Source organism: Mustela nivalis (genome assembly GCF_964662115.1).
Source record: "Mustela nivalis genome assembly, chromosome: 1".
Lineage (NCBI taxonomy): Eukaryota > Metazoa > Chordata > Mammalia > Carnivora > Mustelidae > Mustela > Mustela nivalis.
The window spans coordinates 141,433,828-141,458,093 of NC_139020.1; the positions used below are offsets into that span (position 1 = coordinate 141,433,828).

General features: G+C 35.9%; 1 long non-coding RNA gene across 2 annotated transcripts in view; it reads left to right on the forward strand.

The window, feature by feature from the left end:
• Positions 1-762: 762 nt before the first annotated feature.
• The window catches only part of LOC309863744, a 40,620-nt gene continuing 17,116 nt past the window's right edge, over positions 763-24,266 (forward strand). For both annotated transcript variants that reach the window (XR_014311232.1, XR_014311233.1), the window contains exon 1: positions 763-921. This is a non-coding gene — a long non-coding RNA (uncharacterized lncRNA). The remainder of the gene's footprint in view (positions 922-24,266) is intronic.

The window sequence follows — 24,266 nt, forward strand, 5'->3', positions numbered from 1 at the left end:
CGTATCACTTCCCTTCCGTTTTGACCACAAACTCATTTAAAAAAAAAATGCCTCTATTACATTTACACAGCATCCCATACTTTTCCTTTGAGACACTTAACACTCTCAGATAATTTGATTAATAACCATGTAACTCCCAGCACTAGAAATTCCATGAGGGTAGAGTCTATGCTTTTTTCACCATTATATTCCCAGCATCTCACACTGTAATATCACAGTATTCAATAAATAATTGTTTAATGAAAAAAGAAATGAAAGAAATAATTAATATAGGATACAAAAATGATTTATAGCTCTAAAAATGACATGCAAATATTGTCGTTATAATTTTAACTGGTTAGACCTCCAAATGAAAATGCTATCTATAAAAGGCAGCCTAATAGTATATGCACATTGTTCCCATATTAAAAGGCATCAGAAGTTTATAGTCAGAAACAACTTCACTGGTTAATGAGAAGTTGGAAACTCTTTCCTACTTTCTGTCTTATCTTCATTCTTCTCTTTCTAAGACATGGCTTTTCCTTGTTTCCATCAGTTCAAATATATGAAATTGCCCTTTTAAACCTACTAGTCAAGATAATCCTTGCTGTCGTGTAGTAACAACCCCCCAGATCTCAGTTATTTCAGACACAGATAAAATAACTTCTTGTTTTTGCCAAGTCTGAAGAGGGTCAGCAGAGCCGCCTTCCATTTGTTGACTCAAGAATTCAGATTCCCTTCCTCTTGTGATGTCACCATTTCAGCCTGTGGCTTCCAAGGCTATCGTGTCAGGACAAGGCATGAAGAACGCACAGTCCTTACCTACCTTTGTCCAGAAGTCATTGATATCACTTCCACTCATAAGTCATTGACCTAAACTTATCACCTGGGTCCAAGCTGACTACAAGGTCTGAGAAATGTAAGGAGCATGGAGAGCATTTGGTGAGCATTGCTGTATTGTCCACAGAGATTATATATACATGTTGTTTTTAGCCATGTTTCATTGCAATATAAATTGAAATGTTGCTTCACAGGTAATATTTTAATGCATTTAAAAGTTCCAGCTCTTCAAGGAAGCAGTGAGGTGACTCATTTTGTAAAGAATCTTTTGTGACTAATCACTTCAAATATGTCTCTTTTTACATTGGCTTTTCTTAAAGTGGTATAATCATTGATGTGCTAGATCTGGCTTGTACTGGCTCAGGAAGATGAGTTGGCAGATCTCTTCCAACTCCCAAGTTCATGTTAATATAGCTTGAATTTGGCCATAGTGGGGATTAGCTATACTATAGAAGTCAGCAAATGCTACAAATCAGAACTTCCTTCATTTTTTTCAAAGAACCAATTGTCAAACATTTACAAGTATACCACTGTATACACAGGTAGTCAAATGACTGTTTGGCCTTCGAAATCAGATTGTTGCATAGTATTACAATAATTGAGTTCTGAAATTTTAAAACCAAATTATGTTTTTGTGCCTAGGTGTCTGTGCATACATGCACACATGTGTTCATGGTTTGCAATGCAATGAAATAAAGGGTTCTAGGAAAGGGTTAGGAAACCAAAGGTCTATTCCGGATTCTGCCACAATCATTCATGAGACCTTAGCCAAAATCCTCAATCTCTCTCAGACACAAGGTTTTGTTTTGTTTTGTTTTGTTTTAATGTAAAGATCTTGAGATCTTTATATTAAGAGCTGACCTCCTATCTTGTTTTGATATTTGGGATTCAAGTCCCAAGCTGAGTTAAGTCATAATTATCACACACTGCATTAAGATTGAAGCCAACTAAAAGCACTTAATTGTTTCAGGGTCAGAATTTATTCCTAAATTATTCTGTTGGTTTGTGTTATCTCTGTAAGAAGTACGTGCATACAATACAAAAATATGTATGAAAGAATGGTGCTCTGCTACTGTAAGTTAAGTGAAAGATTTGCACTGCAAGGGATTCGTATTGTAAGCTCTGTCATCTTGAGGATTAATCTACTACAATTGCAGCATTTTCTTTCCTTTTAGATAATGCTCTTAAATCAGTCTTCATTCCAGTTATCTATTGCTGCTTAAAAAAAATCACTGCTAAACTCAGTGGCTTAAAATGTAAACTACTTTACTATATTTCACAATTTTCTGGGTCAGGAATTCAGACACATGGGATCCAGTGGGGTTGCCAGATAGTATCCAGCTAACAGCTAAGCTCATCTGGAGAATCCAAGGCATCTTTATTTTCTAGACTGGTGTCTTGACAGGAAGAGATAGAGGACTAGGCTCACTTTGGCCCCTCTCTTTCACTCCAGGAAGGTAGTCATACTGCCACGTGGTGACTCAGGGTTCCCAGAAATCAAAGCTAAAATGCCAGTTCTCTGAAAGCCTAGATCCAAAACTGCCATGGTGTCACTCGTGACATAGTCTACTTGTGAAAGCAGTCATAGGTCTGTCCAGATTCAGTAGAAACAGGTTCAAATAATTTGTGGTCACTTTAATTTGTAAAATCAAGACAGATCTTAAATGCTATCAGAGCTTCTTGAAGACCCTCTTTAATCCTGTTCTCCCCTAAATACACAACTGCCCCCAATTATGGTAGAGAGATCAACTACCACTACATTGTACCTTGCTCCTCTATATAAACCTTGGAACACTTAGCACAATCTTGATATATAATAGTTTGTACAAAAATATGTTAATTATATCAGTACATTTAAAAATGTTGTCTGTCTACAAAACTGTATAGGTTATGGCTAGTGTATTTAGTCAAGGTTCTCCAGAGAAACAGGACTACTAGGATGTATTTTTATATATATAAGATACATACATATATATATATATGCATACATAACATGTATAAGATAATATACATAAGTACATATAAATGTATATTTATATACATACACATATAAGATATATACACACATACATATATATGTGTGTATGTATATACATATAGCCTATTGGTTCTGTTTCTCTGGAGAACCTTGACTAATATACTAGCCATTAGATAAATATTATGTCTATCTTATCTTGTAGATCTCATATTTATGCATATAAATAAACATTATATATATATATATATATGAAGACATTTATTATAAGATATTGGCTCATCCAATTATAAAGGCTAAGAAGTTTCACCATCTGCCATCTGTAAGCTGGACACCTGGGAAAGCCAGTGGTATAGTTTGAAGGCTCATAAATTGTAATCAGTTATATAGCACTCTTCACTGATCAGATTGATAAAAAAAATTTTTAAACTGGACAGTGTTGGGGTGCTTGTCTGGCTCAGACAGTTAAGCATCCAACTCTTGATCTCAGCTCAGGTCATGCCCTCAGCGTGGTGAGTTTTAGCTCCACATTGGGCTCCATGCCCAGCTTTTTTTCCTTTAAAAAAAGTAAAAACTGGACAGTATTATTAGCAATATTGTGAAGAAATGGGAATTTCTGGTAAAATTGAATTTGGTATAGTTTGCAGGCCAATTCAGTGGTATTTATTGAAACAAAAAATTTACATACCTACTGTGACTTAGTAATTTCACTTCTCATTAACCTCCCTTATTCTATACAAAGTGAAACACTTTGATGTTGACAGAATTATTGACAAAGTCACACATTTTATCGTATTTTTTATTATCAGTTAAATAAAATGCTCAGGTTACTAACCATGACCTGCAAATTTTGGCAGGAAGGTATCATCTTTAATATGCTCATAAATTGCATGTTCTGCACAATTACATAAGCAGCCATATTTAAAGTTACAAAGATTATGTACCATTATGCATAAGCATAAGCATGAAAAAATCCAGAAACAACCTAAATGACCTTAAATAGTGGAGGGGCTAAACAAGATATACTATAGTACATGTACATAGTAATATATATATATGTATATAGTATATGTACTATAATCTTAGTTAAAAGAATAGGATAAACAAAGTGAGGGTTGCTGGGGAGAGGGGGGTAGGGAGAGGGTGGTTGGATTATGGACATTGGGGAGGGTATGTGCTATGGTGAGTGCTCTGAATTGTGTAAACCTGGTGATTTACTGACCTGTACCCCTGGGGCTAATAATACATTATATGTTAATAATAATAAAAAAAAGAATAGGATAGATTTATGTGTACTAACATGGAATGGTCTCCAGGACAAATTGTTGAGTGCAGAAGAACATAGTGGAACATTATATACAATGAAAACCTCTTTATAGATTCTGGGTATCAGTCGTTTGTTTGTACTGTCATTTGCAAACATCTTCTCCCATTCTGTGGGTTGCCTCTTTGTTTTGTTGACTGTTTCCTTTGCTGTGCAGAAGCTTTTGATCTTGATGAAGTCCCAAAAGTTCATTTTTGCTTTTGTTTCCTTAGCCTTTGGAGACATATCTTTTTTTTTTTTTTTTTTTTTTTAATGGGTAATATATTTATTTTTTTTTTGAGGTTTATAACATTTTATTTTATTTTTTTTTATTTTTATTTTTTTTAATTTATTTTTTATTTTCAGCACAACAATATTCATTTGAGGGTTACTGGGGGGAGGGGGTTTGGGAGAAGGGGGTGGGATTATGGACATTGGGGAGGGTATGTCCTTTGGTGAGTGCTGTGAAGTGTGTAAACCTGGTGATTCACAGACCTGTACCCCTGGGGATAAAAATATATGTTTATAAAAAAAAAAAAAAAAAAAAAGAAAGTGGAGACATATCTTGAAAGAAGTTGCTGTGGCTGATATCGAAGAGGTTACTGCCTATGTTCTCCTCTATGATTCTGATGGATTCCTGTCTCAAGTTGAGATCTTTTATCCATTTCGAGTTTATCTTTGTGTACCATGTAAGAGAATGGTCGAGTTTCATCCGTCTACATATAGCTGTCCAGTTTTCCCAGCACCATTTATTGAAGAGACTGTCTTTTTTCCACTATGTATTTTTTCCTGCTTTGTCGAAGATTATTTGACCATAGAGTTGAGGGTCCATATATAGGCTCTCTAATCTGTTCCACTGGTCTATGTGTCTGTTTTTATGCCATACCATGCTGTCTTGGTGATCACAGCTTTGTAGTAAAGCTTGAAATCAGGCAACGTGATGCTTGCAGTTTTGTTTTTCTCTTTCAACATTTCCTTAGCAATTCAGGGTCTCTTCTGATTCCATACAAATTTTAGGATTATTTGCTCCAACTCTTTGAAAAATACCTGTGGAATTTTGATCAGAATGGCATTAAAAGTATAGATTCCTGTAGGCAGTATAGACATTTTAACAATGTTTATTCTTCTGATCCAAGAGCATGGAATGGTCTTCCATCTTTTTGAGTCTTCTTCGATTTCTTTCATGAGTGTTCTGTAGTTCCTCAAGTACAGATCTTTTACCTCTTTGGTTAGGTTTATTCCCAGGTATCTTATGGTTCTTGGTGCTATAGTAAATGGAATCGATTCTCTAATTTCCCTTTCTGTGTTTTCATTGTTAGTGTATAAGAAAACAACTGATTTACAGAAATCATTGTACATTGACTTTGTATCCTGCCACATTACTGAATTGCTGTATGAGTTCTAGTAGTTTGGGGATGGAGTCTTTTGAGTTTTCCATATAAAGTATCATGTCATCTGCAAAGAGAGAGATTTTGACTTCTTCATTGCCAATTTGGATACCTTTTATTTCTCTTTGTTTTTTGATTGCTGTTGCTAGGACTTCTAATACTATGTTGAACAAGAGTGGTGAGAGTGGGCATCCTTGTCATGTTCCTGATCTCAATGGAAAGGCTGTGAGCTTTTTCCCATTGAGGATGATATTTGCTATGAGTTTTTCATAGATAGATTTTATGAAGTTCAGGAATGTTCCCTTTATCCCTATACTTTGAAGCATTTTAATCAGGAACGGATGCTGGATTTTGTCAAATGTTTTTTCTGCATCAATTGAGAGGACCATGTGGTTCTTCTCTCATCTCTTATTGATTTTTTCTGTCACATTGATTGATTTGCAAATGTCGAGCCATCCTTGCAACCCAGGGATGAATGCCACCTGGTCATAGTGGATAATCTTTTTAATGTGCTGTTGGATCCTATTTGCTAGGATCTTGTTAAGAATCTTAGCATCCATATTCATCAGTGATATTGGTCTGAAATTCTCCTTTTTGGTGGGGTCTTTGCCTGGTTCGGGGATCAGGGTAATGCTGGCTTCATAAAAAGAGTCTGGAAGTTTTCCTTCTGCTTCAATTTTTTGAAACAGCTTCATGGGAATAGGTGTTATTTCTTCTTTGAAAGTTTGGTAGAATTCCCCAGGGAATCCGTCAGGTCCTGGGCTCTTGTTTTTTGGGAGGTTTTTGATCACTGCTTCAATCTTGTTACTAGATATCAGTCTATTCAGGTTGTCAATTTCTTCTTGGTTCAATTTTGGCAGTTTATAGTTTTCCAGGAATGCATCCATTTCAACAGACAAAGGCTGATATCCAGGATCTATAAAGAACTTCTCAAACTCAATACACACAAAACAGATAATCATGTCAAAAAATGGGCAGAAGACATGAACAGACACTTCTCCAATGAAGACATACAAATGGTTATCAGACACATGAAAAAATGTTCATCATCTCCAGTCATCAGGGAGATTCAAATTAAAACCACATTGAGATACCACCTCACACCAGTTAGACATAGCTAAAATTAACAAGACAGGAAATGTGTGTTGGCGAGGATGTGGAGAAAGGGGAACCCTCTTACACTGTTGATGGGAATGCATGTTGGTGCAGCCACTTTGGAGAACAGTGTGGAGATTCCTTAAGAAATTAAAAATAGAGCTTCCCTATGACCCTGCAATTGCACTACTGGGTATTTACCCCAAGGATACAGATGTAGTGAAAAGAAGGGCCATCTGTACCCCAATGTTCATAGCAGCAATGGCCACAGTCGCCAAACTGTGGGAAGAACCAAGATGCCCTTCAACGGATGAATGGATAAGGAAGGTGTGGTTCATATACACTATGGAATGTTATGCCTCCATCAGAAAGGATGAATACACAACTTTTGTATCAACATGGACAGGACTGGAAGAGATTATACTGAGTGAAATAAGTCAAGCAGAGAGAGTCAATTATCATATGGTTTCACTTACTTGTGGAGCATAAGAAATAACACAGAGGACATGGGGAGATGGAGAGGAGAAGGGAGTTGAGGGAAATTGGAAGGGGAGATGAACCATGAGAGACTATGGACTCTGAAAAACAATCTGAAGGTTTTTAAGGGGTGGGGGGTGGGAGGTTGAAGGAGCCTGGTGGTCGGTATTATGGAGGGCACATATTGCATGGAACACTGGATGTGTTGCATAAACAATGAATTCTGTTACACTGAAAAGAAAGTAAATAAAAAAGAAAAAAAGAAAAAGAAAACCTCTTTAAGTTAAACAAATAGACAGAAAAACAATACTATAAATTATTAATGATTTTGTAAATAACGATATATAAACGTAAAGAATAAGGTCTGGAAGGACATTTATAAAGCTATCAACAGTGGTGATAAGAGAAGTATTGAGAGTAGGGGCAGAAATCAAAGCAAGGATTAAAGGGATTTTAGCCTCATCTGCAATCGTTTAATCTCTATGAATACAATATATTATTCATAATGTAAAAAAGTAAAAATAATTAGCAAAATTAGCTAAAAAATCTTTATTTCAAAAATTTGAAATGGGTAGATTACTATTAGTAACAAGATGAGGTATATTTAGTAGACAAAATAAATTTTAGATCATTACATGTAGCATAACTTCATTTAGATAAAAAGAGAGAGAATGACTATTCTCTAGATACATATTGCATTTAAGTGGCAAATGCACAAAATGGAAAGATCCCTACCAACTGTTAATGAAGGTGACTTTGTGTGGGAAGGGAGTTAAAGTGAGAGGCAGAGCAGGCAGGGGGAGATTTACTTATCTTAGTATGCTTCAGTACTGTTTTAATTTTTATAATGAGCATGTACTATTTTTTTAATTAAAATAGTAAATTCAGGGATGGCCTACATGGCTAGTTTTAAAACATCCAGAACTTCACACCTATACTGTAGATTATTTCCAGGTCTCACTTTTGTGAAAAAGATGGAAGCATCGGGCGCCTGGGTGGCTCAGTGGGTTAAGCCGCTGCCTTCGGCTCCGGTCATGATCTCAGAGTCCTGGGATTGAGTCCCGCATCGGGCTCTCTGCTCAGCGGGGAGCCTGCTTCCCTCTCTCTTTCTCTCTGCCTGCCTCTCCGTCTACTTGTGATTTCTCTCTGTCAAGTAAATAAATAAAATCTTAAAAAAAAAAAAAAGATGGAAGCATTTATGTCTAAGGGATTGACTTGGAGTTCATGTGTTCAGTCAACAGACAATAGCCTCTATGGTTTACATGTGCACGGACTGGCTTTCTTCATTATGAATATAAGAAATAAGCATATGCAATTATTCTTCTGTAAGAGTTGGGGACAATGCCCTAAGAAGGACACATTACATTTCATTGGTTTGTAACTTTCCCAGCAAAAGGTGTAATGGCTGAATAATCTGATCCAAACCAAATTATAAGGTGTGTACCAAAAGACACTGTATTGACTGTTCAATCACTTTTTTATTAACATAGGCACGAAGGGATAAATATATAAACTGACAACCATTACTGTTCCACTCCCTTATGCCCAAAAGAAAAACAAAAGAAAAAGATTTTACAAAAAACGTCTGTTTTGATGGTATCAAATGTGGTAGGAAGAACCTCTTCCTTTTAGTCGTTTCCTGTTTGTCAGCTTTCTATCTAGGTGTCAGGTTTAAATTTGGAACATGCAATATGCAGTGAATTTATCTCAAGCAAGGGACAAAAAAAAAAAAAAGAGAGAAAGAGAGAGAGAGAAGAAACAAAACTTCAGATTACCCATCTGAAAACAAAATATATTTAACATATAAAGTAATATTACCTTTTCTGGTTATAAAAGCCACTGTTCTATAAGTGGAGTTAATTTGCATAATGCCAATCAGTGTCATAAATAAATATGGCTCTAATTGTTTATGAATTGTTATACCATGATTTGAAACTTGATTTGGAAAATGCCGGCATTAACAGATTATAAAATAAAATCGATGATGAAAAGTGTTTGATTCCAAAATCAGAAGTCAAAAGTGAAATATCAAGAACAAAATTAATGTAAGAATCTCCAAAGAGAATGATGAGAAATGAAAGAATATTCTAACAGAAAACAAGGAATACAAAGCACTGATTAAATCATATGATTGTTATGAGAATTCACTGATACAAAAATGAAGTTCCCTCTTAGCTAATATATGGAGGAAAGGAAGGGAGGAAATCACTCTTAGACCACTAATGATTGACCCAAGGAGGGGTAAAAGAGAGTTCTCTCAACGCATGTGTGAATCACTAATGTGTGATTCACTATTACACATATGTGAAATCACTATTAGACCCACTAATGACTGACCCAAGGAAGAGTAAAAGAGAATTCTCTCAGTGCATGTATGTATCTACCTAAACAATATGGAGGACAACCACACCTGGAATTTCAAATACAATGACTGATTGTAACTATGATATCAGTGACACCATAAAAATGCACAAAGCTTAAGTGCATAGCACAATTAATTTTTACATATGTATGTGTCCATGTACCATCTCCCACACCAAGATAAAAAATATTCCATCACTTCAGAAGATTTTCTTAAGCCTGTTTCCAGTCAATTCTGAGCGACCCAGGCGCCCCATAAGTGACTCTTAATCTCACAAAACAAACTGAGGGTTGCTGGGGGGAGGGAGGTTGGGAGAAGGGGGGTGGGGTTATGGACATTGGGGAGGGTATGTGCTTTGGTGAGTGCTGTGAAGTGTGTAAACCTGGCGATTCACAGACCTGTACCCCTGGGGATAAAAATATATGTTTATAAAAAAAAAAAAAAAGAAAAAAAAAGTGTTATGGCTCAATTCTTTAAAAGTGTTATGGTTCACCGCTGGTGGTCAAGTACAGTTCCCATTGATCATAGAATCTGTGAATTAAAGAAAAAGGCTTCTCAACCTATAATGGTGAAACAGAGATTAGATGGCCAAAATAAACAAATCCATCCAAAAAAGGGAAGGAACAGAAAGTACCTAGTGTTTATAGACCCGTAGCAATCCACTCAGGCTCATGGCACCACTTTAATCTCTTGACTGGGGCCCAATTCTGCTCCCTTGTAAAGGGATTATGAATGGTTCTTGACTTTGATGTTTGGGCTCTTGACCCCTCCCTTCAAATCATCATTTCTCATCCATAAAAAAAAAAAAAAGAATTTGTTTACACCAATATAGCTCTCTTAGCCTCCTTCTCACTCAGAGAAATTAATTTTGTACTATCTCTGTCTCTTTCATTCCAAGCTGTTTTGATTCCTTTAACAACTTTGTGGGTTTTTTATATCAATTCATAATAAACTCCAGTAAACAAAGTCACACTCCCATTTCTTTCTGAGACAAGTCCTTTTATACATGGGCCATGTGTAAGGCTGATATAGAAAAATACCCTCAAAATTCTTGAAAGCTTTATCATTTAACTGAGAGGACCTATAAACCTTCCTGAAATCCTCCTAAAGGTTCTTACAGCTACATATGTGAGATATTTACCCTGAGGCTATGCTCTACTGATGACTCTGTATTTGATCTTGCTATTTATTAATTTGAAAATCTTTTGCTGGGAGACACTGCGTATAGAAAACAGTTTTATTTTCAAGCCCAGCAAATCCTGGATATATTATAATTCTTCTAAATTTGACTCAAGAAAGCATAATAGTTTCTTCTTCATTTCCTCTCTTTCTTAAGTTATCATAATCAATAGAAGAAGCCATTTGGCACTTTCTGCACTCCTCCTGGAGATCTCCACAGCCAAGCCCATGAGTACCTTAAGTTTTACCCTTTTGAATTTCCAAATCTCCAGAGGCAGTACTTATGGCAAACTGTGCCACTGCATAGCAAGCATCCTTTCTTCCTCATCTTCAGACAACCTTTTCCGCAGTGTCATAGGAGCCCTCAGCAGTGGCCTCATGAGGTTCTTTGAGATTACATTTACAATAATTTTGAGGCTATACCGGCATCCACCGAGTCCCAAAGCCCATATCACATCTTAAGGTTTTTGTCGTATAGCACCTCTTTTCCATTTGCTGCACAAGAAATTGCACCAAAATGTAATGGCTTCAAACAATAGCAGTTTAATTAAACTTCATTATTTTGTGGGTCAGGAATTTGGATAAGGCTCAGTAGAGTGACTTTTCTGCTCTATGTGACATTGACTGAGACCACTCAGAGGTTTTCAGCTGTGGCAACAGGGTTGTTTGGAGAATCCAAGAGAGATTCCTCGCATATCTGAAGCACTTTGTTGTGGATGGTTGAAAGTCTGGGCTGAACTGGAGTGCATGCACATGGTTCAACCCTCTAGAAGGCTCTGGTATGTGTCAGAATTATTCAGAAGTATGTCGTCAAAGACAGGGATAAAGAGAAGATTTATGTCATCCACAGGGCCTTCTCTGGCTTAGACTACTACAAAGAATAGAAGAGGTCATTTGCTTCATGCCCCAGAGAATCATTCTGTTTAAGAAAAAGCTCTAATTTAAGAGGAATTTCACATTATTGTATGTTTTGCCCCCAATTAGAGCACCTATAGACAATGAGGCCATCCAATGTATGGTTCCAAGGAGCACATTTTAAAATGTGTGTGGTGCTCTTATTTTTGAAGCTGGTCAAAACTTTGAAAATCTTAAACCTTAAGATCTGAAGTTTCCTGGGAAATACATCTTAATTTCCCAGGTCCCAAGATCCCCTCTCTTTCCATGTGTTTGTGTTTTTTCTCTCCCAGGTCCACAGATGGGCAATAAGGTCAAAATAACACCCAATGAGGACATGGCCGACTTTCCTCAGAAGGCATGCCCAATCCAATAAAGATAAAGTTTACTTTTCTGGAATGTCTTTTATAAGAAAAAGTCTCTGTCCTGATCACTTTTCACCATCTTCCTTTCAACTATTTTTCTTTCAAAGGCTGGCCTAATATTGCAAACTCATCAGTGAAGCTACTAGGCCCAAGCTTTCTCAGGAAGTTTCTGGTTAATTCAGGGCTTCCAGGAAAGTAAAAATAAGCCTGAGAACTGAAGTGTCCTCAATCTAAATGGGGCTTTGGTGATAAATGATGGTCATTCTAATTCATTAAATGGAGAGTGTATTAGCATGGACTTTGGAATTTACATTATAGAAGAGTAACTAAGTACGAACTGACAAGATTGCTTAGAAATATAAGAATATTGTGCTACTTTGTCTAACAAACCAATGATATTTGGTTTTTATCTCATTTTCTTGCTATCAAAAACCCTTGACATTTGCTTTTCTGGTGTCATACCCAAGAAAGACCAAGAAAGAAGAAGCAATTTGGGGTGATGTATTTACAGTTGGAGGCACTTAGAGAACAAGGTTGTTGTTTAGGAGTCTGCAAGCTTGTCTTAGTGTCCATACAGAACCACACCTAGGAGAATGCCTTCACCCACTCTCTGAAAAAAGAAGAAAGCAGAAAGCTTATGACATGGTAAAAACATTTTCTGAACAAGAGAAATAATTTTTTGGTTATTTTCAGTCCTTGGTTTACATCATAAAGAAGACTTGTAGGATATTAAAGATCAATTGCACCAGGTTAATGTAAAATCAAAGCTAATACTGATCTAGGAGTGAGGAATTATTACCTTTCATGATGGATCAAAACTTGAACATATCTTTACTTCAAAACAGTACGCAGTTACAGATAAACTTCTATCCCTTAGTCTCTCTTTTCAGTCACAATACCCTATACATCAAAGCTAACAACTCACTAAGATAGAAAAATCAGTCTCCAAAGAGATGGTGAGCCAGATTCAAAATTAGCAAACTTCATTAGGGTCAGAGAACAGCAAAACTAAAAGCCAGCTGGACAGTTTATTGCTATTATAATAATAGTACTATTATTATTTTGAGTTACTAGTGTGTTCAGAAGGCTCAATGTATTTAATTAACCTTTCAGAAGACAAGTCTAAAATGTCTGGCTTTGTCGTAATGAAATTACAGCTGTTGTTAAAATCTGATAGAGCTCTGTTCCCTTTCAAATTTCATGAGAAAGTGATTCATTTATAAAATGCCTCCACTTCACTCATTCATTTATAACCAGAGATTCACTAATACACTCAGGAAACAATTCTTATGATACATAGGAGATCAATTGTTTTATGAAATAAAATTAAAAGTGTCAATGTGGTTAACATTTTAAAGGTATGCCAATTGAAAGTACTCCTTGAACTCATTTGACCAAGTATTTTTTTTTTTCATTTTTTGAAATCACACCTGTGCTAAGACATGCACTCTCTTCCTCTATCTGGTAAGCACAAGGTGTGGGAACTTGTGCAATAGATAATTAATCTCTATTGCTATCTATAGTTTCATAGTTAACACTGTCTTAGCAGAAGTGTGAAAACACATTCACACCTTTGAAAATGGATGATTAACTAATCAAATGACAATATGAATGTTAGAAATACAGAAATGACTGCAAGGCAGAGCTATTTATGATTATAACATTCTATTTAATTTTTAAGGGTGGATTGTTCAGTGTAATCTGTGCTCCTCAAACATCCAAGTAGATTCTCAACTTTTTAATTGCATGAGTCCTCAAAAAAGAATGAATAAAATTTCATATTCTCCCCTAATTAAGCAATTTTTAATATGAGAGTTTATGAAGGAGAAGAGAGTTATGTTTCAAGACCATAGGCAAGGAGGAGTGAAGAAAGGAGAATCACATTTGAGTGAAGAGTCAAGTTATTTTTTTACTCTGGACATTGTCATTTCCATTTAAAATGCAAACTAAGCTGAATAAAGAATTGAATATAGTTAGTTCTCTTTTGATAGTCTGATGTATAGAAATCCAAACTAAGAGGTAGGCCCATGTGCATTATTTTGTTAATTTTTTAGGTTTACTTGTGTGTTCTCTTTAAGAAATGATAATCAGGAAAAGGCAGAGACTCCTTGTTGAAGGAATACAGATCTAAGTACTAGGGCTTTAAAATTAGTATTCTGTGCACACTGTATTAAAAGCCTTTAGATAAAAATATTTACTCATATTTATATTCTTAAAGCCAAAGTGTATATTTGCAACACATATCACTTACTGCCTCATAGTATGATATTTTAAAGACATGGTAACTCCTTTGTAATACCTTGAGATCTGGCTACACGTCTGATTCATTATCCCAGCCCAATTTAGCCCAGTGTTTTATATTGAGTGGACATCCCTGTCTACTGAAGCAAGCCTAAATAGTAAATGAGGAGACAAGTGTTGTTATAAAGTTGCATTTTCATGGAAAAACTTGATTATTTAAAGAGTAAAATACATGATTTTTTTCAGTTCATAAATTAGCCACACATTTCTCTGTTATATACAAAAAAAAAATTCTATTAATTAGCAATAGTTGATTTATCAGCACCAAATAAATCCATTGTCAGCCGTTCAACCCGTAGTTCCTATTGCCGCACCTTGAATGTGGGTGCGGGTGTAGGTGTACGCATGCATCTATTCCCCCTCTTCAAGCTGGCTTCTGTCTCCATTTCTTTACTGAAATTCTTCTGAAAAAGGTCTTCTCCATCTTTCTTTAACTTGACTTTTCAGCAACATTTGACACCACTAAATAATCCTTCCTTTTGAAACATTGCCTTCTCTTGTTTTTCATGCCAACACATGCTCCTAATTTTCCTCCTGCATCTCTTCTTGGGAGATCTCATTTACTCCCGTAGACTCAGTTATTATGTATATATTCTTATGCCTACCAAGTTTAAGCCTCTAGCCCAAATATCTCTTCTCACCTTCATTCCATGCACTTATATGAAAGTAAGTACACACACAATACTACAAACATGCATGCAAACACACACACATACACACACTCAGGGCATCACACACCTGTCCTTCACACTTATTACTTCACTATGTTTCCCTCTCTCCGTAACATCAGTTACCCAAATAGAAAGCTCGGTGTCATCCTTTACCCTTCTTGTTCCTCAACATCTAATCTCTCAACATATCCTATTCATTCTACCTCCCAGTGTATCTCAGATTCATTGTCTCCTATCCATCATGGTCGCAGCAACCATTATCCTGAGTCATTTATTGCAACATCCTACTAGCTAGTCTTTTTGTCTCCAGTCTTGCCCCCTTCTGTTTCCTTTTCATACTGTACTCAAACAGATTTTCTGCAGTGGTCATTACACTTTTTTGCTTACAAACCACCCTTAGAATTTTTGAAAAATATATATACTTTCTTACTATTTTTTAAGTTCACATAAAATTATTTTACTGTAAAATTAGAGAATTAAAAAGGGTGGAATATCCAGTATGATGCAACACTGATACAGAAAATAAAACAGCTGTGTCCTCTTTGGAATAGATCCAAATGAATTTAAATGATAAGATTTGATGTCTATCATTGTTCTCTTATAAATACATGAAGAAGTTCCTCTTTAACAACTGGAAATGTCAGGGGTTTGATACTTTTCCCTTGAACTTGTACTTCCACTCCATTTTTTTCCCTACAGTTTTTATCCTAAAGAGTAAGTTTTAGTCCTGGTTGATTATCCTGTCACATTGCAGAAAAACATATATATAAGTCAAAATGTTAAAAAATTTCCTGTGACCATAAGGTTGTAATTATTATTAGGTTCTTATAGGTTGAGTTACTGTTATCTTATAATATAATTGATGAAAACATCATAAACATATTACATATTTAGAAAAAATTTTTCAAACATGAAAGTAAAATTTTGTAAGAAAATGACTTTCTAATGATTTTTTTAAGATTTTATTTTTTTATTTGACAGAGATCACAGGTAGGCAGAGACACAAGCGGAGAGGAGGAAGCAGGCTCCATGCTGAGCAGAAAGCTCAGTGCAAGGCTCGATCCCAGGATCCTGGGATCATGACCTGAGCTGAAGGCAAAGGCTTTAGCCCACTGAGTCACCCAGGTGCCCCAATAAATGTCTTTTTTTTTTAATCAGTTTATGTGTCTGTGGATAAATATTATATATCTCTGGAATTATAAAGCATTCATAATAACTTCTATGCCCATACTTGGCCTTATAGATATAATTTTTGAGAAGCTTTAATTCCCTAAATAACTAGTGGTCCAGGAAAGAACTTTATTACACCAGTGAGAACTCATCTCATTAAACTCTTCTCAAGCAATATGCCAAAAAACACATGATATGATATATAATATAATATAATATATTATGCAATGTTATATGTATACACTGTAAGTATAAATATATACAATAATATATATTTTATATATCATGTGTTTTTTTAACATTGATATATCAGTTGAAAACATGATTAGATCCTCCTTCATCTTATACAAAGCACAGACTTGGACACCTCTTAGTGAAAGGACATTTTACCAGTTACTAGTGTTATTTTCTTGGCCAATGCCTGAGATTGTACCAGAAACTGTAATAAACTTTATTAGGAGTTCTCCTGAGGACTCACCTACTCCAAGCCCATTAGACTCAGCCATAAGCATAAGGCACATTTTGTTAAAACCACACACACTCAGGACCCACCCAGCTGCCAGGTACACAGCAGATTCCATGTACCCCACCAAGCCACAAAACCACACCCAGCCACCCACTTCCAACCACTGTCACACACTGTGACCACTCTCATACCCCAGGCTGCCCCACAGAACTTCAGGTCATCCATAAAAGGACTATTAACCCAGCTCAAATTTGCTAACACCACTGGCCTGCTCCCACGGTCTGGCAGGCACATCCCCACAAGGCTGATCTGGCTGAGTCCCACTAATAGCACAGAGAGTAATCATAGCCCACAGCAGGCAGTGAGTCAGTGCAGATGACTGACCTAAAAGGAAAAGACACAACAACAGGACATAAACAATACATGTCAGATACTCTTCCAAAGTGCCAGTCACTGATAGACAGAAGACACTGTAGTGGAGGGCACCCTTCTGCATAAAGCTACACCTTTTTCCTTTTTTTTTTTTTTTTTTTTAAGATTTGTTCATTTATTTGAGACAGGGAGAGAGCACAACGTGAGGAGGGGGAGGGGCAGAGGAAAAAAGAGAAGTAGACTCCCCACCAAGCAGGGAGCCTGAAGTGGGGCTCTATCCCAGAACTCTGAGATGGAGACCTGTGTGAAGGCAGACACTTAATTGAGCTGCCCAGGTGTCATATAAAATCACTACTTTCAAAAGCAGAAGACATACCTGACTTTCTTAACACAGAGAAACAGACACAGAGGCAGACAAAAATGAGGAGACAGAGAAATTTATCCCAAATGAAAGAGCAGGACAAGGCTACAACCAAGTGAAACAGTTACAAGTAACTTGCCTGGTAGAGACTTTAAAGCAATGGTCATCACTCACTGGACTTGAGAAAAGAGTGGAAGACATGAGTGACACCCTTAACACAGAGACAAGGAATAACATAGCAGAGATGAAGGGCTTAATAAATGAAATGAGAAACACGTTTGACGGAATGAGCAGCAGGAGGGAAGAAGAACTGGAACAAATTAGTGACCTGGAAGACAGCATAATGAAAAGTAATCAAGCTGAACAAAAGAGGAAGAAAAGAATCATGCAAAACAAGAATACACTTGGAGAACTCAGTGACTCCATCACATGTAATGATATTTGTATCATAGGAGTCCCAGAAGAAGAAGAAGAGAGAAAAGGGGGACAGAAAATTTATTTGAAGAAATAATGGCTGAAAACTTCCTGAATCTGGTGAAGGAACCAGATATCCAGATCCAGGAGGCACAGACACTTGCCAGCAGAATCAACAAAAGCAGACAGACACAAAGACATACTCTAATTAAATTCGCAAAATATGGTGATACAGAAAACCTCTTATAAGCAGCAAGACAAAAGAAGTCATTAACTTAGATGGGAAAACCCATAAGGCTAGCAAGAGATTTTTCAACATGTACTTTGCAAACCAGAAGGGAATGGCATGATATATTCAAAGCGCTGAATGGGGAAAGACTGCGGGCAAGAATACTCTATCCAGCAATGCTATCATTCAGAATAGGAGAGGTCAACAGTTTCCCAGACAAACAAACCATAAAGGACTTCATGACCACTGAACCAGCTTTGCAAGAAATTTTATAAGGGACTCTTTGAGGGGGAAGGAAGACCAAAAGCAACAGTTTGGAAGTAGGAAACACAAAAGCAGTATCAATGAACATTTCTGTAAAATATCAGTCAAGCAGTTCTCAAAAACAGAATATAAGCATAGTAACATATACCTAACACATGGGGAGAATAGGAGAAAATAATGGGTTCAAATTAATGACCATCAGCTCAATATGACTGCTGCCTGCAGAAAAGGTTATGTACAAACCCAATGGTAACCGTGTATCAAAAACCACTCATGCATATGCAAAGAAAAAAGAGAGAGAAATCCAAATATATCACTAAACAAAATCAGCAAAACATGAAAGAAAGACAAGAAAGGATCAGAGAAAATATTCAGAAATAACCACAAAACAAGTAATAAAAATGACAGTACACTCATTTCTATCAGTAATTACTTTGATTGTAGATGGACTAGTCAAAAGACATAGGGTGACAGAATGGATAAAGAAATAAGACCCATCTGTATGCTGCCCACAAGGGACCCATCTTAGACCTAAAGACACCTGCAGATTCAAAGTGAGGAGATGGAGAAACACCTATCATGCAAATGGATACCAAAAGAAACTTGGAATAGTAATACTTCAGACTAAATAGACTTTAAAACACACACTGTAGCAAGAGACAAAGAAAGACACTATATAATCATAAAGGGAATAATCCAATAAGAAAATATAACAATTGTAAGTATTTATGCACCCACCTTAGGATCACCCAAATACATAAAACAGTTAATACCCAACACAAAGTAAGTAATCAGTAATAATACTATAATAGGAGGGGATGTTTACCCTCCACAACATCAATGGACAGATCATTTAAACAGAACAGCAACAAGGAAACAACAGCTCTGAATGACACAGCAGACCAGATGGATTTAGCAGATATATTCAGAATATTCCATCCTAAAACAGCAGAATATATTGTCTTTTCAAGTGCATGTGGGACATCCTCCAGACTAGATCACATATTAGCCCACAAACCAGCTTCCACAAACTCAATAAACTCAAAATCAAACCATGCATCTTTCCTGAGCACAACACTATAAACTAGAATCAACCACAAGAAAAAGAATCTGGAAAGAACACGAATATATAGTGGTTAAATAACATGCTACTAAACAATGAATGCATCAACTAGAAATAAAAGAACTAAAAAAGTACATGGAAACAAATTTTTTTAAAAATCTGAAACCTCTGGATGAAGCAAAAGCAATTCTAAGAGGGAAATTAATAGCAATACAGGCTTACCTCCAGGAACAAGAAAAATCTCAAACAAATGAACCATACACCTAAAGGAACTACAAAAGGAACAACAAATGAAACCTTAAACCAGAAGAAGGAAGGCAAAGAGAAAGATTAGAGCAAGAATAAATGATATACAAACTAGGAATAAGAAAAACAACTACTAACACAATAGCACAGATCAATGAAACCAGGAGTTGGTTCTTTGAAAAAAAAAAAAAATCAATAAAATTGTTAGACCCTTAGCCAGACTTATCAAAGAGAGAGAGAGAGACAGTCAGAAAGATAAAGGATTCAAATAAATAAAATCACAAGTGAGAGAGGAGAAATAACAACCAGTAATACAGAAATACAATCATAAGAGAATTTTATGAAAAACTATATGCTAATAAATAGTATAACCTAGAATAAATGGAGAAAATTTCAGAAACATATAAACCACCAGAACTGAAACAGGAGTAAATAGAAAATTTGAGCAGGCTGATAGCTAGCAAACAAATTAACTCAGTCATCAAAAAGTTCCCAAGAAACAAAACTCAAGGACCAGATGGTTTCACAGTGGAGTTCTACCAAACATTCAAAGAAGAGTTGATATCTTTCTTCTCAAACTATTCCAAAAACATGCTAATGTAAGGAAAACTTCCAAATTCATTCTATGAGGCCAGCATTACCCTGATACTAAACCAGACTAATGGACCACTAAAAAAGAGAACTACAGACCAAATATGATAAAGATAGGCATAAAAATTCTCAATAAGGGGCACCTCGGTTGCTCAGTGGGTTAAGCCTCTGCCTTCAGCTCAGGTCATGATCTCAGGGTCCTGGGATCAAGCCCCGCATCAGGCTCTCTGCTCAGTGGGGAGCCTACTTCTCCCTCTGTCTCTGCTTCCCTCTTTGCCTACTTGTGATCTCTCCCTGTCAAATAAATAAATAAAATTTAAAAAAAAATCTCAATAAAATACTAGCAAACCACACTCAACACATTAAGAAAAATCACCCCCCATGATCAAGCGGGATTTATGTGCTTCAACATTCACAAATCAATGTGATACATCACATCAATAAGAGAAAAGATAAAAACCATATGATCATTTCAACAGGCACAGAAAAAAGTTCAACATCTATTCATGGTAAAAACCCTCAACAAAACAGTTTTAGAGAGAACATACCTCAACATAATAAGGCCAAATGTGAAAAAAAACCCCACAGCTAACATCATCCTCAATGGGGAAAAACTGAGAGCTTTCCCACTAAGGTCAGGAATAAGACAAGGATGTCCATTCTCACCACTTTTATTCAACATAGTACTGGAATTCCTAGCCATAGCAATCAGAAAACAAAAAGCAAAAAAGGCACCCAAGTCAGTAAGGAAGAAGTGGATGAAATGATACTATATATAGAAAACCCTAAAAACCATAAAATTGCTAGACTTGATAAAACAAATTCAGTTAAGTCACAGGATACTAAATTAATCTACGGAAATCTGTTCCTCTTCTATGCACCAATACTGAAGCAGCAGAAAGAGAAATTAAGAAAACAATCTTATTCACAATTGCACACCAAACAGAAAGATAAGATACCTAGCAATAATCCTAACCAAAGATGTGAAAGACCTGTATTCTGAAAAGTATAAAACCCTGATGTAAGAAACTGAAATGACACAAAGAAATGGAAAGGCATTTTGTGCTCATGGAATGAAAGAACAAATTTGTTCTAACATCTGTACTACCTATAGCAATCTATACATTTAATACAATCCTTATTAAAATACCAATAAATTTTCACACAACTAAAATGAACCATCCTAAAATTTGTATAGAACCACAGAAGACCTCGAGTAGCCAAAGCAACCTAGAAAAAGAAAAGCAAAACTGAAGACATCGAAATTCACCTCAAGTTATATTACAAAGCTGTAGTAATAAAAAAAGTATGGTACTGGCACAAAAATAAACACATAGATCAATGGAACAGAAAAGAAAACTCAGAAATAAACCCACAACTATACGGTCAATTAATCTTCAACAAAGTAGGAAAGAATATGCAATGGTAAAAAGACTCTCTTAAATGGTGTTGGGAAAACTGCATATTGCAGTCAGCATATTGCTAAATAAAGCAACTGGACCACTTTCTCACACCACACACAAAAATAAACTCAAAATGGATGAAAGACTTAAATATGAGCCCTGAAACCATAAAAATTCTAGGAGAGAACCCAGATGGTAATGTCTTTCACATCAGCTGTAGCAGCTTTTTTCTAAATACGTTATCTGAGGCAAGGGAAACAAAAGCAAAATAAGCCATTGAGACTACATCAAAATAAAAACCTTCTGTACAGCAAAGGAAACAATCCACAAAATGAAAAGACAACCTGCAGAATTGAAGAAGATATTTACAAATGACATATCCAATCAAGAGTTAATATCCAAAATATATAAAGAACTGGTATAACTCAACACCCCAAAATTAAATAATCCTGTTGAAAAACGGACATGAACAGACGTTTCTCCAAAGAAGACATCCAGATGGCCAAGAAACACATGAAAAGATGCTCATTGTCACTCATCATCAGGGAAATGCAAATCAAAACTACAATGAGCTATCAGATAATACCTGTCAGAATAGCTAAAATCAACAACACAAGAACAACTATTGGTGAGAACATGGAAAAAGGAATACTCATGCACTGTTGGTGGGAATGCAGACTGGTCCAGCCACTGTGGAAAATAGTATGGCGGTTCCTCAAAAAGTTAAAAATAAAACTATCTCATGATCTAGCAATTGCACTACTTGATATTTACCCCCCCAAAATTAAAAGACACTAATTCAAAAGCAGACATGCACTATGTTTATTGCAGCATTATTTATAACGGCCTAATTATAGAAGAAGTCCAAGTGTCCGTTGAAGTGGAGATTAAGGAGTGCACTTGTGTTGAGTACAGAGTGATGTATGGTTTTGTTGAATTACTATAGTGTTACACTTGAAATCAACATAATACTGTATGTTAACTATATTGGAATTAAAATAAAAACACTAGAAAACCTTATCAGATGACAATTAATTTTACTCTTTTACTTAGAAGCACCTTATTTGTGAATTTAAAATTACTCAAATTTAGGTTTTATATTCACTTAAATTCATAAATTTCACATATGTATTAAATTCCACATGTTGGGATATTTTCTGCCTTCTGTTCAAAAAAAGACCTTTACATTTGTGCCAAAGCTCAGTTTCCTAGGTCATTTCTCGATGCTTTAAAAATCATGACAGGTAGGGACACCTGGGTGGCTCAGTGAGTAAAGGGTCTACCTTAGGCTCAGGTCATGATCTCAGGGGCCTGGGATTGAGCCCCATATTGGGCTCCCCGCTTCACAGGGCTTCTGCTTCTCCCTCTGCCTGCTGCACCCCCTGCTCAGGAGCTCTCATTCTCTCTTTCCCTGTCAAGTAAATAAATAAAAATCTTTAAAAAAATCATGACAGGTAGACATAAAGATAGGCTCTTGAGAATTATTATATATAGATAGTGTGGTAATATTTCATGGTGGAAATAAAACAGAATTAGAGCAGCAAATCCACATTTGAGATACTGGACTTAATCACAATAAGCTAATACTGATTTTAAGTTCAGAGTGTCAGATTAATGTTCTTTGTAAAAATTAAGAGTAAACAGAAGAAAAGATATTGCCATATATTAATGATTTTGGTTCGTTGCATTATACAGAGCAGAATCTACAACACATTTCCTTGCAGTTATTCCCATAATAAATACTGGGAGGAATGAGTAGATGACTAAAGATATTGATGAGACACACAGAACGAAAAACATGGTCCAAGCAAAACTTTCAGACGTGTTCACAATATTCAATAATCCCTTATAAAGGATAATGAAATTGTTTCTCCATAACCTGAATAAAAATATGAAACATGAAGTTAACTTTGTCATATGTTCCTTTTACTGAAGCTATAAATTCTGTTGAAAATAAATAATTTTCCACAATTTTCTCTCTGAAATCAGGTCAAATATACAGCTGAAACTGTATATTTATACAATATATAATATATAATACTGTAGATGTATATATAATACATGCAATATATAAAACTGTGTAAGAGGTAAATGAGAATTCTTTCGCTGGTGCTTTCTCCTTACTGAGGAGGATGAAAATGTTCAGAAGGCACCCCTTGTTGCAGGTTCTTATTTTCTAACATGCTTTTTTATAATTCTAAAAATTGTTTAGATTTTCTAAAAAAATCCAAGGAATTTACTTGGGTGAAATAAAGTGCCATCTTCATCTATGTTTTTGACCAAAATTCTCTTTCTTTGCTCTTTCCAACTTCTTTTCAGGAAGAATGCATTCTATGGTAGTAATTCAGGAATGAAATGGACAAAATTATTAAGTTAAAGTTTTCACTACTCCTGTATCTCCACTGTGCAGTATACCTGACTTCAAAATATTCTAAGACTGTTTCTGATACCTGTTTTATGCTTAATGAAACTATTTTTAAACAAGAGGAAATCTCAAATCTATAAGCAGATTAACTGTGTCTTGAGAAATGAAGACTTCACCAAAATCAGTATTTAGATTTGTCCATTTTGGGGAGCTCCTGAATAACCCATCAGAGCAAGATTCAGAATGAGTGAAAGATAGGTCTCTTCTGTGTAAAGAGGAAGAAGGACAGACGTGAGATATACCAGGGAAAAGAACCCTGCATGATGCCTTCACTGCAAGTGTATGCTTTCTCGAGAGGGTCCCCTTTAAGAAAGAGTACAAAAGGGAGTGGAGGACCTGAACATTGATTATCTAAAATTGGTTATGCCCGTGACCTCTGGAGTCCCACTGAATGAACCTACCATATTGGAAGTCTTTTGTTTTAAAATGTAAT